Here is a 14,440-nt window from a genome sequence, read left to right as displayed (position 1 = left end):
GCTGACCCCACCCTCCTCTCACCTCCTCCCTCTCCCCTCTGTTGAGATATTGAGCTCAACTAGTGCTACAGCGGACATTGATGACCCGCCTGGGTGATAGCTTCCGTATCTACACCACTGGCATGGTTGGGTGAGATTATGGGTAATATGCGGCCAGTGGGATGACACGTTGTGTGACAACCACCATTTAAGATTACTAGAGACTGGCATAGTTATAGCGTCAGCTCATTTAGTCGGGTTCACATTATGGACCGCGACCCTTGTATGTTGTAGTAGTTGAGTACTAACCCATATAATGTGTACTCTTATCTTTATGTTATGTTGGTTGAGTAGAGAAGAAGAAGATAGAAGAAAATTCAGCTATCCATCTTTCTCTTGTGTCTTGCTCTCTTTATGGTATCAGAGCCTGGTTCGTTGAGAGCTAAGTAGGCAAGCAAGGGCAAGAACAAGCAAGGAAGAAAGGAAGCGGTACTACACGGGTAAGAGCACCAACATCTCTTTCCCCTTCTTGGTTTAGGTACAACACCCTCTCAGTAGCTCTGGGAGCTACTGAGATGTGTAGCTCTGGGAGCTACACATCTCCGATTGAGGAGCTGTCTTCGCGGGAGTGGAGCTACAGGACAGGTATATTGTCTTATTGGACGTAGTTTTTTTGGCCAGATTCGCGTTTCAGACGCGTTACAGGCCCTGTCTCGTCACTGCAAAGGGTATCTTCGGTAGTTTTCTGGAAGTTCTAATAAAGAACTGTTTCTACTCGAAATCTAATTATTGGAGTGCAGCAGTACATTTTGGACGTGCAGACATGGTTTGCACATGTATTGTTGATACTGGGTGTATGTACATATACTCTGGTCACATTTGGTGACACAGGCTGTGCTGAAGTATTGCTGCTACATCACAGGAGATACTGCTGTATTACAGGTTGCATACAGAAGTTGTCTGTTTGCAGGTTATTTGATTGCTGCAGGAAAACATGTCTGACGAAATTAATCATATTGTTAGTGTGAGAAGCTGTATAAGAATAACTTCCATGCCTGGAAGTTCAGAATGACCAATTTCCTAATGGGTAAAGGATTTTGGGACTATGTAGAAGGAGATAATGAGGAGCCTCTAGATTTATCTGAGGAGAATGCCACTCCTGCAGATATAAAGGCATTCAAGGATTGGAATCAAGGTGCAAGAAAAGTCATGTACTGGCTTTCAATTAGTGTCACAAACACTATGATAGGACACATACAGGATGCAAACACTCCAGCAGTTACATGATGGTAGAATCTGGTTCAGATATTCCAAACTAACATAAAGGCAAGGAAGTTGCAGTTAAAGCAAGAGTTTCATACTGTGGAAAAGAAAAGCATGCCCATCAATGAATATGCCTTAAAGATCAAGGGCATTGTTGAATCCATTGGGTCTATCAATGTATCAATGGAGGATGATGATTTGGTGAGTGTCTGTCTGAATGGGCTTGGCAAAGAGTACAAGCCATTCAAGACCTCCATTGCAGTTAGGGAGAATATTCCTAACTTTCTCGAGACTTGATATCTATGCTTATCATAGAAGAAAAGGCTTTAGGTGAGGATTCTTCTTCACAAAGCAAGAACACATCGGAACAGGCCTTCTACTCTAATTAAGGTAGAGGTAGAGGTAGAGGCCGTGGTCGAGGCCAAGGTGGTGGCCGACAAGGAAATCAAAATTCTGGACAACAACAGTCCAATGATTCACAGCAGCAATCATACACAGGTGGAAGAGACCAGTCTAGAGGTAGGGGAGCCAAAGAGGATAAGGTAGTTGGCAAAGAAATCAAAATGTAAATAGCATAGAGTGCTATTACTGTGGCAAACCAGGACACATGGCAAAGGACTGCTACAAAATCCAGAATGACATTAAAAGTGGGCAGTTGCAGCAAGGCAACTATGCATCATCTAGCAAACATGGAGGTGATGACAGAAGTGAGCAGCTATTTGTGATGCAGCACATGCTTAGTTCCATAACAGGGGATGTGTTAGGATCTCAAGATATATGATATGTGGATTCTGGCGCCTCTAACCACATGACCAGTCATGCTGAGTGGTTTAGAGATATGTAGAAAATGGAAAAATCGGGTTATGTAGAAACAGGTGATGATACTGCGCATCCCATGGCGCATGTTATGGTAAAGTGCCATTGTCTATGCAAGATGGTAAAATAAAGTACTTGGCTGATGTACTTCATGTTCCGAATATTACAAAGAACCTGGTTTCTGTTGGACAGATGGTTGAGCAGGGTCTGCAAGTGAGGTTGAATCCTCAAGGATGTTTTGTGGAAAACTTCAAAAATAAGTGTCGCTTGGTTGCAAAGGGTAACAGAAATGGCAGGATGTTTACTTTGGATGTGAACATGCCTTTGCGCATGGAACAGGTGTCATTGCAGATATTGACATATGGCATAAGCGCATTGGTCATGTGAATGTATAGTGAGACTAAAGTCTACGAGGGCCCAAAATATTGTTGTTGCAAGTTTGCCAAAGTTTAAGGTTGACAGTATACATAAGGTATGTGAAGCATGCCAACTTGGTAAGCAAGCCAAACATGCTTTCCCACATGAAAAGCATATCAGTGCAAGGCCATTGGATGTCATACATTCAGATGTATGGGGACCGACCAAGATTGCAACAATTACAGGTTGCAAGTACTATGTTACATTCATTGATGACCACACTAGGAAAGTGTGGGTTTATTTCATGAAGGAGAAAAGTGAGGTGTTTGCTTACTTTCAGAGATTTAAAGCCTTGGTTGAGAAGGAAAAAGGCATGCAAATAAAATGCCTAAGATCAGATGGGGGAGAATATATCTCCAATGAGTTCAATGATTTCCTAAGAAAGCAGGGAATCAAGAGGCAGTTTACGTGCAGGTTCACTCCACAACAGAATGGTGTTGTAGAAAGGAAAAATAGGCACATTACAGAAGTGGCACATGCCTTGATGGCTGAAAAGAATATGCCACATTACTTTTGGGCAAAAGCAGTAGCAACTGTTGTGTACATTATGAATAGGACACCCACTGCAACTGTTCATGGTATGACTCCTGAACATTACAGGACTCCTGAACATAAGTTTACAGGCATAAGACCGGATGTGTCTCACTTGAAAGTGTTTGGGTGTATTGCATATATACATATTCTTGATGAAGTGAGAACAAAGTTGGATCCAAAGGCAGAGAAATGCATCTTCATTGGTTATGCTATGGAGCAAAAAGGTTATAGATGCTATAACCCTAACACTCGTGAGATGCGAGTAAGCAGAGATGTTATCTTCGATGAGATGAATAGATGGTATGTACCAGTAGTGAAGGCAATACAAGATGTAGATGTAAGAAGTGCTGATGTTGCACCACATGTAGAGCAGCAGTCACAGGTGCTGAGTGGACCTGGGGAGTCCTCGAGCAGTGGATCCAATGTTAGCCCATGGTCAGGCATGTTGAGGAATGATGCAGGTACACATGTATCACGGAAAGAGAAGGAAAAGATATATCAACCTTTTGTGCCTGATCTGTCACAGCAGGTCACTCATATGTGGATGGTGACCCTAGTGGCTTTGAGCAGAGCCTTGATGAGGAGCTTGGCATTCTGTCTGTGGTTACTCCTGGTGTAAGGAGAACCAGGGCTGTTTTGAGGACACTTGGTAGTGATTTAGGTGTACGCAGGTCTACGAGGGTTAGATACCCTCTTGACAAGTTGAGATATGATGGATATACAGCCCATCATTATGCTTACATGGTAAAAGCAATACATGAGGTTGAGCCCACTTGCTTTGAGCAGGCAATTGGAAATAAGAAATGGGAAGATGCCATGGATGAGGAGATGGCAGCATTGGATGCAAATGCAACATGGCAGTTAGTGCCTTTGCCTAAGGAAAAGAAGGCAATTGGATGTAAGTGGGTGTATAAAGTCAAGAACAATGCTGATGGTTCAGTGAGCAGGTACAAGGCAAGATTGGCTGCCAAGGACTATGCGCAAACTTATGGCATAGACTATGAGGAGACATTCAGCTCGGTTGCAAGAATGGCAACCGTGAGAGCTGTCATTACTATGGCTGCAGCGAAGGGTTGGTCTTTACATCAAATGGATGTAAAGAATGCTTTCTTTACATCAAATGGATGTAAAGAATGCTTTCTTGCATGGTGATTTACAAGAAGAAGTGTACATGATGCAGCCACCAGGTTATGAGAGTGATGCACATCCAGATTTTGTGTGCAGGTTACGCAAAGCCTTGTATGCTTGAAGTAGGCACCCAGAGCATGGTCAAACAAGATCGGGAGTATCTTGTTACCATTGGATTTCAGATATCCAATGCATATTTTTCACTATATGTGAAAAAGACAGATAGAGGGATCATGCTATGAGTTATCTATGTGGATGACTTAATTATCACTGGTGACAGTGATGCAGACATACATGATGTCAGGATGCTTTTGAAGCAGAAGTTTGATATGAAGGATTTGGGTGAGCTGCGGTATTTCTTGGGCATAGAGGTGGTGAGATCATCTCATGGTGTTTTGTTGTTGTAGAGACAGTATGGCTTGGACATGTTGTCCAAGTATGGTATGATAGGCTGTAAGCCTATTTAAGTGCCATTGGAGTAGAACACAAAGCTTTCCGCAGATATAGGTGAGCTTTTGGAGGACCCCACTACATACAGGCACATAGTGGGTAGTTTGATCTACATGACCATTACAACCAGCTATGTTGTTGGACTTGTGAGTCAGTTTATGCAGGCCCCTAGGAAGCCACACTTGGATCCAGCTAGATGGATCCAGGTACATAAAGTACACAGTTGATTATGGACTTTTCTATGAGGCTGGTACAGAGATATAGTTGCATGGGTACACAGATGCTAATTGGGCTGGTAGTATTGCAGACAGGAGATCAACCAATGGTTTTATGTTCTCATTTTGGAGTGCTGCTGTGAGTTGGAGCAGTAAGAAGTAGCCAACAATTGCCTTGTCAAGTACAGAGGCAGAGTACAGGGGTGCTGCTATGGCAGCTTGTGAGGTGGCTTGGTTTCAGAAGCTACTTGGTGACATGGGAGAGCCCGTGGATAGGGCAATTGTCATATATTGTGACAACATGAGCAGCATACAGTTGGCCAGTAACCCAATATATCATGCTAAGACAAAACACATTGAGGTGCATTATCACTTTGTGAGAGAGAAGGTTCTAGCAAGAGATGTAGATCTGGTATATGTCAGAACAGAGGATCAAGTGGCTGACGTCTTCACGAAGGCATTGGGCACAGAGAAGCTTCACAGGTTTAGGAGCTTACTTGGAGTGCAGTGTGTGGATTTGAGCTCGAGGGGGAGTGTTGAGATATCGAGCTCAACTACTACTACGGCGAACATTGATGACCCGCCCGGGTGATAGCTTTTGCATCTACACCACTGGCATGGTTGGTGAGATTATGGGTGATATGCGGCCAGTGGGATGACAGGCTATGTGAAAACCATTTTGGATTACTAGAGACTGGCATAGTTATAGCGCCAGCTCATTTAGTCGGGTTCACATTATAGACCGCCCGTTGTATGTTGTAGTAGTTGAGTACTAACCCATATAGTTTGTACTCTTATCTTTATGTTATGTTGGTTGAGTAGAGAAGAAGAAGATAGAAGAAAATTCAGCTATCCATCTCTCTCTTGTGTCTTTCTCTCTCTTGTGTGTGTGTGTTTGCTTGCTAGGGTTTGAAGCTCTCCCTCTCCCCCACATTCTCTTTACTCTCCCCCCAACACACAAACACATAACAGAGAGAGGTGCATGTCCTTGCTCGTGAGACAGTACTCACAATTGCTCTTAGAGTCAGAGAGAGTTAAACAACGCATCTTGCTTAAATGTCTATGAGAGCAAAGAGAGATGCGGATTGGGCCTCCTTCAATCTTCTACAATTGCGATCATGTTGGGGTCGTCTCGATTCACCCAACCGCCACAAAGGAAAGAAAGATAGCCCCCTACATAATGTAGATAAGGCATGCAGACCACAAGTCAACACATTGCCAAAAAAGAAGATTCAAATTGATATATTGCTTTTTTTTTAAAGGCCTTCCATAACCCTCGAACATGGTATATTCCAATCAAACTAATCAAAAACCTAAAAAAGAGCATTTTGCTGCCCTAGTAATTCCTTATTTTTGGGCCAAAAATGTTGCGTTGTTGTTTAATGTTTGTTGTTAAATGCTTTTGCTCTTAGGTTCTCAACTTTATTCAATCAACTTCATAGTATTGATTATAGCAATTGTGTGTCAATATGTATGTTGCTACTCAAGTATCTTCTCCCTTTCTCATATACAAAGTTATTTTACAACCATGGGCTCTCTCTCTCTCTCTCTCTCTCTCTCTCTCTCTCTCTCTCATGTGCATCATAATGTTAACTCCCTTTCTTTGCTTAGTCAACACCTTTTCTTTGCTCAGACTTGGTTCTCTCTCTCTCTCTCTCTCTCTCTCTCTCTTTGTAGTTATTATGGCCCATTCCGGTCTCTCCTAGAAACACATTCACAAGAGAAATACCTTAACAAGCTACAACCTTCGTGGGGATATTTCCTTTGGTGTGGTCGAGCATGGCCACTTGTAACCCTTGAGGTCTCTAAGTGCCACACCTTGGTGTATAGCTTCTTCTGTTGCTTCCTCCTATGAGCATTGTCAAATTGCATCATGGGTCCTCTCGTTGCTCCTCTCATATCACACCACTCGTATAAGCTGACTAGTGTGGTATTAGAGAAGAAGATTAAAGAGAGGTCAACACAAGAGCAATACTCTAATGCAAAATAGAGCATGTTGACTGAATTATATACAAGGCCATAAGTGTTAACACACACTTAAAATATGGCCAATCGGATATGCCCAAAGCTCTAAGTGGCCAATTGCTTATACAATGCTTAATCTCATAATACATGTATGAAGTGAATTCACAAGGGATTCATCCTAGCTTACTACCACATGCTCTCAGAGAGGGAATCGCCATAAGTATTCCAGTAAACCATTTTGGGCACCCATCCAAGGTGTAGATTTGAACACCATCTTTGCTCTTTAATGTAGAATATTAGTGGGGTGGCAACTATTAATCCCCAAAATGGGTCAAGATGAGAAGAATGCATGAGAGAGGGTCAAGAATAGACCCGCTCACAAGAAAGAGAGATGCATTGCTGAATTTTCTTTTATCTTCTTCACATCTCTAAAACCATAATATAAATATAATATCACACATTATAAGGGAAAGTAATCTACTAATAAAATATACAAGATCCATAGAAATAAGTTTTATTGTTTTAATTCAAAACTAATACTTATCAATAATTATAAAAAATTCTATTTTATAAGAATAGTAATCTAATATTTAAATAAAAACTAAACAGATCCACCACTTGATCCACCACTTGATGCACCCATTTCACTATGGGAATGTGCGTATTGATATTTTTGCAAGAATTCTAATGGAGACCTCTCATATTCGTCGCTCAAATCCTTGGCAATGTAAAGTTTTGGGTCTTTCCTTGGTTTGGCTAAATTCATTTACCTAGCACTAGCGGGTTGGATGCAAGAGTTTTGGAGACCTATCATATTCTACACTCAAATCCTGGCAATGTGAAGTTTTGGGTCTTTCCTTGGTTTGGCTAAATTCATTTACCTAGCACTAGCGGTATTTCCTTGGTTTGGCTAAATTCATTTACCTAGCACTAGCGGTCTTTCCTTGGTTTGGCTAAATTCATTTACCTAGCACTAGCGGCGGGTAGATCATGAAATGTTTCTCCATCATTATTTGAGCTCACCCTTTCACTAAGGAAAATGTGTGTATTAATACCTTTGCAAGATTTTTGGAGACCTATCATATTCTACACTCAAATCCTTGTGGTAATGTGAAGTTTTGGGTCTTTCTTTCGTTTGGCTAAATTCATTTACCTAGCACTAGCGGGTGAATCATGAAATGTTTCTCCATCATTATTTGAGCTCACCCATAGGTAAGTATTTAGATGGCTTAGCACTTGCTAAGAGTCTTTTGTATCGTCTTACTACTTTGGATTTTAGTTTTGTACTTGTCCTTGGCTTTTACCTTGTTCAATTCCTCTTTAGCTACTAAGAGACTGAATTTTGGTTGACATCTTATCAGCTCTCTCATGAGATTTTCTCAATGAAATGTCACCTTCTCAATGGTAACGTAATGCTAAGTCCATAAATATTCTCTCAATGGTAATGTAGTGCTAAATTATTGAGAGTGTGTGTGTGACGCGTGATTTTGTTTAGTTTACACAACCACATTGTGCACATTTATAAGCATTTTAGGTGCGTTTAATAAAAAGTGCTTACTGAAAAAAGGGATACTTCTATCATCTAAAATTCGAGTGAAGGCTGTATATAAATGTGAAAGGTATATAGAAATGGCCTTGATTGGATGTGGTACAAGGTGTTTTTACGTAGTGACGGTTATCTGACTACAATATAGACCCATCCAAGAACATTAGTAATGTGACCAAATGTAATTTTTTTCTCTACTAGAATTAAAGTGTTTCCTTACATTCATGATGCTTTGTTATAGAATTGACCTTATATAGACGTAATAAAAGCCTCTATAAGGAAATTTCCTTTGAAAGGAAAGGGGGAGAGAGAGAGAGAGAGAGAGAGAGAGAGAGAGCGAGAGAGAGAGAGAGAGAGAAGAGGATATTTAAATATTAATAATTAAATTTATATTGTTATATCAATGAGATAGTACATTTTTTATATTTATATGTTATGATGCATCTTAAATATTATTTGTTATATTAGTATTGTTTTATAAAGTTGCTTTTATATTAACACTACTTTGTTAGGTCAACCACATGCTATATGAAATTTTTCCTCTCAAGGATTGGGAACTATAATTCTTATGCCCCAAAATTCTCTAAAGCTTAAAAACAGCGCTACATTTGTTTGAAAACAATACATCTATTTTAGTTTCTTTTAATGGAAATCATAACCTTCCTGGAGTGTAATAAGAGGTTTAATAATACAAGCTCAAAAATCTATTAAATCCTGAGTTTAATAATATAGCTTTTAATAATAAGAGGTTTAATATTCCAACTTTAAAAACTTACAAATTTTAATAATACAACTTTTAAAATATACAACCTCAAAAAATAGCTTACATCCTCAGTTTGAAAGTTGAAACATTGTTAGGGTTATGTGGGACATGCCACTTTCATTATTACAACAAGACAAACAAGTCTGAATCCATGCACTTGCTGCACGATAATCTAATAGATATGCCCCAATCAATTTTAAGGAATTCTAATTCCTTGATGCACCATATGACCAATGAATTAGAATGGCTATAAAACTTACAAATGGCCTCATTGTCGCAATAGGACTCCCCCAACAAAACACCCCCTCCAAACACACACATGCTATATTTTCATTTAAAAAAATGCATAAGAATATGTGAATATGTCATGAGCGTTGTAATGACATAAAACTACTCTATTTAAATGGAGTCTACAATTATGGAAATAAATATCTTTGATTTACAAGGTCTATCAATGTAGAAAACTTCTCTTCAAGTGTACACCAATTGCATGGCAAACATAAGCTTGCAGCTCACTCTTGGGTCCTCAAATCCTCCCCTTCATAATCAAGGTGTGCCACGCTTTGATAAGTATTCCATGAATGCTAGATTCAAAGACAATTGCATGGCGAACATAAGCTTTCTGCTCCCTCTTGGGTCCTCAAATCCCTCCCTGCATAATTAAGGTATGCCACGCTTTCATAATTGTTCCATGACTACTAGATTCATGACTGCTAGGTTCAAAACCAATATCTTTAGTAACTGAACTACTAGTCTTATGTGCCTATGTGTGGGGATGAGCTTATATTATTTTTATAATAATAATCTCATAATAATTTATTTCCCAAATTATTCAGACAATAAAATATAGCATATAGGTAATATGCACAAGAAAACAACAAAATTATTGAGACCTAAAACATTGAGACATAAAATTCAGCAACCTAAAAATGTTGTAATTAAACTCGACATTTAGACCTAAAACTATTGAGACCTAAAAACATTGAGACCTAAAACGTTTGTGAGGCAGCTGTTGTGAGACCTAACACGACCTTTTTGAGGTAGCTGCTTTGAGACCATACACGATGTTTGTGAAGTGGCTGTTGTGAGTGCAAGGGAGGGTGGCTTTATTTCAAATGAAGAGAGACACTGGTTCTTTAAATATAGTCTCTCCTTCAATATCCAGGACAATGCTTTCATTGCATGATCCTTCTTGTCTGAATTCTTCATCAATTACCCTATGAAAGAATATCACTATTTTAAAATTTCTATGGCATAAACATTTAAACATTTCACTTTATTACATGAAAAAATAGGGAGTACTACTCATATTTGAGAGTTGAAACCCCTAGTTTGTTGTGCTACATTGGTGTTGCAGTGCGAACTAGAAGACTCTAGGTTGCATTGATCTACTCTTGCTAAAAAGCAGAAAGATAAATTACATTCAAGTATGAAATGTTTCTCAATCCTTGTATAGACAGGGGTTGGACAAAGGACTTGAAAAACCCCATCCATTTCAACCAACACCTCTAACACCACATCATGATTGCAATTAAGCTCTTCTTGTAGCATTTTATGCAAAGCCACAACCTTTCCATCCATGAAAGGAACTTCAATAATAGAAGTTTCTCCAACATTTCCTAAGAAAACATTTGGAGATCTATAACATTATTAGATTAATGATTTATTTACTATTTTACATTCACTTTTCTTCATTTTGATATCGTATAAACCTCATATATATTATCTATTAGTTATAATTCATTTAAAACATTAGTATATGTTATTCACTAAGAAAATATCAAAATAAGTTTTACTATGTTAATTCAAAACTAATATTTATCAATAATGATAAAAAAATCTATTTTAGAAGAATAGCAATCTAATCTTTAAATAAGAAATAAACAGATCCACCTCTTGATGCACCCATTTCACTATGGGAATGTTTGTATTGATATTTTTGCAAGAATTCTAATGAATACCTCTCATATTCGTTGCTAAAATACTTGGCAATGTAAAATTTTGGGTTTTTCCTCTTGGATGCATCCCTTTCACTAAGGAAAATGTGTGTGTTAATACCTTTGCAAGATTTTTAAAGACCTATCATATTCTACACTCAAATCCTTGGCAATGTGAATTTTAGGGTCTTTCCTTGGTTTGGCTAAATTCATTTACCTAGCACTAGCGGGCGAATCATGAAATGTTTTTCCATCATTATTTGAGCTCACCCATAGGCTATGTATGTATTTCCTACGTAAGCATTTAGATGGCTTAGCACTTGCTAAGAGTCTTTTGTATCCTCTTACTACTTTGGATTTTAGGTTTGTACTTGGCCTTGACTTTTACCTTATTCAATTTCTCTTTAGCTAAGAGACTGAACTTTAGGTTACATCTTATAAGCTCTCTCATGAGATTCTCTCAATGAAATGTCACCTTCTCATCAACGGTAATGTAATGCTAAATGATTGAGCCATAAATCTTCTCTCAATGGTAATGTAGTGCTAAATTATTGAGAGTGTGTGTGTGACTAATGAGTTCTTTTAGTTCACACAACCACATTGTGAACATTTATAAGCATTTTAGGTGCATTCAATAAAAAGGGCTTACTAAAAAAAGGGATACTTCTATCATCTAAAATTTGAGTGAAGGTTATAAATAAATGTGAAAGGTCTATAGAAATGGCCTTGATTGCATGTGGTACAAGGGGTTTTTACATAGTGACGGTTGTCTGACTACAATATACACCCATCCAAGAACATTAGTAATGTGACCAAATGCAATTTTTTTCTCTACTTGAATTAAAGTGTTTCCTTACATTCATGATGCTTTGTTATAGAATTGACCTTAGATAGACATAATAAAATCCTCTATAGGGAACTCCCCTTTGAAAGGAAAGCGAGAGAGAGAGAGAGAGAGAGAGAGAGAGAGAGAGAGAGAGAGAGAGAGAGAGAGAGAGAGAGAGAGAGAGAGAGAGAGGATATTTAAATATTAAATAAATAAATTTATATTGTTATATCAATGAAATATTACATTTTTTATGTTTATAATTTATGATGCATCTTAAATATTATTTGTTATATTAGTATGGTTTTATAAAGTTTCTTTTTTATATTAACACTACTTTGTTAGGTCAATCACATGCTATATAAAAGTTTCCCTCTCAAGGATTTTGGGAACCGTAATTCTTATGGCCCAAATTCTCTAAACCTTAAAAATAACTCTAAACTTGTTTGAAAAAAATACATCTATTTTAGTTTCTTTGAATGGAAACCATAACCTTTGTGGAGTGTAATAAGAGATTTAATAATACAAGCTCAAAAATCTATTAAATCTTGAGTTAAATAATACAACTTTTAATAATAAGAGGTTTAATAATACAACTTTAAAAACTTACAAATTTTAATAATAAGAGGTTTAATAATACAACTTTTAAAATATACAACCTTAAAAATAGCTTACATCCTCAATTTGATAGTTGAAACATTGTTAGGGTTATGTGGGACATGACACTTTCATTATTACAACAAGACAAACAAGTCACAATCCATGCACTTGTTGCACGATAATGTAATAGATATGCCCCAATCAATTTTGATGAATTCTAATTCCTTGATGCACCATATGACCCATGAATTAGAATGGCTATAAAACTTATGAATGGCCTCATTGTTGCACTAGGAATCCCCCAACAACAAAACATCCCCTCAAAACACACACATGCTATATTTTCATTTAAAACATACATAAGAATATGTGAATATGTCATGAATGTTGTAATGACATAAAACTACTCTATGTAAATGGAGTCTATAATCATGGAACAAATCTCTTTGATTTACAAGGTCTATCAATGTAGAAAAACTTCTCTTCAAGTGTACACCAATTGCATCGCAAACATATGCCTGTCGCTCACTCTTGGGTCCTCAAATCCTCCCCTGCATAATCAAGGTGTGCCATGCTTTCATAATTGTTCCATGATTGCTAGATTCAAAGCCAATTGCATGGGAAACATAAGCTTGTTGTTCCCTCTTGGGTACTCAAATCTCTCCCTACATAATTAAGGTGTGCCATGCTTTCATAATTGTGCCATGACTGCTGTATTCATGACTAGGTTCAAAGCTAATATCTTTAGTATTTGAACTAGTCCTCTTATGTGCCTATGTGTGGGGATGAGCTAATATTATTTTTACAATAATAATCTCATGAGATTTATTTCCCAAATTAGTCAGACAATAAAATCTACTATATAGGTAATATGCACAAGCAAACAACAAAATTGTTGAGACCTAAATCATTGAGACGTAAAACGCAGAAACCTAAAAACGTTGTAATTAAACTTGACATTTAGAGACCTAAAAACATTGAGACCTCAAACGTTGAGAACTAAAACGTTTGTGAGGCAGCTCTATTGTGTGACCTAACACGACCTTTTGGAGGTGGATGCTGTGAGGTGGCTGCTTTGAGACCATACATGATGTTTGTGAGGTGGCTGCTATGAGTGCAAGGGAGGGGGGCTTTAGTTAAAATGAAGAGAGAACCACGCCTAGGGAAATACTCCCCTTTCAATTTCGACTGTAGGTCCAAGAAAAAGGTCCCTCTCGTGGATTGTTTTGGTTGTCAATGTTTTGCTAGAGTTTGTTGGTTGTGAGCTGTGTACGATTCTCTCCTCTTTGTTGGCTATGAGTCATGGTTTGCTTTGTGAGCTATCTATGTCAATGAAAACATTGCTATCCTTTGTGAGCTTAATCCATGAGAATCCAAGGCTTATCTGGCTATTCCGTACAATCATGCTTAGTGTGATTGAACAACATAGCTAGATAGGCATGGTTTCAGTATGTGGTGGTTTAGTATGGAAGAGCACTCATATGGAATCTTAATACGTGAGAATGCAATGTTGTGCTTTGGGAGATTTGTGTGTGATATTCCAAGGCTTATTGAGCCATGCTTTGGGAGCTTAATACATGAGAATCCAAGGCTTATCTGGCCATTCTGTTTAGTCGTGTCTAACCATGATTGAACATCACTACTAGATAAGCCATGGTTTCACACGTATTGACATCCCCATGGATCCTTGAATGCTATTTTGGAGCTCAAAGTGGTTGTATCCCATCAAGGCATATGACAATGCCACACTCTTCTCCATAGGTAGCGAGGTCAAGTGATTTTGGATGAAAGATCCCTGCCCCCTTGCGCAACGAAATCGGGGGTGCTAGCAGCGGAAGTAGCACTTCTTGCGTAGGGCAGAGCCTCACTCAGGGCCTCGCCCCCACGGATATCCGAACAAGAGACGAATCCCTCGGTTCTTCTAAAACCAAACCCAAAAAAGCTTCCCATGCCCAAAAAGCACGGGCGATTCCTCTAGGATATTTTTATTCTAACGTAGTC

This window comes from Cibotium barometz, chromosome 22 (genome assembly GCF_041138505.1).
Source record: "Cibotium barometz isolate CiBa-2024 chromosome 22, ASM4113850v1, whole genome shotgun sequence".
Classification (NCBI taxonomy): Eukaryota; Viridiplantae; Streptophyta; class Polypodiopsida; order Cyatheales; family Cibotiaceae; genus Cibotium; species Cibotium barometz.
Note: the sequence above shows the minus strand (reverse complement) of the source record.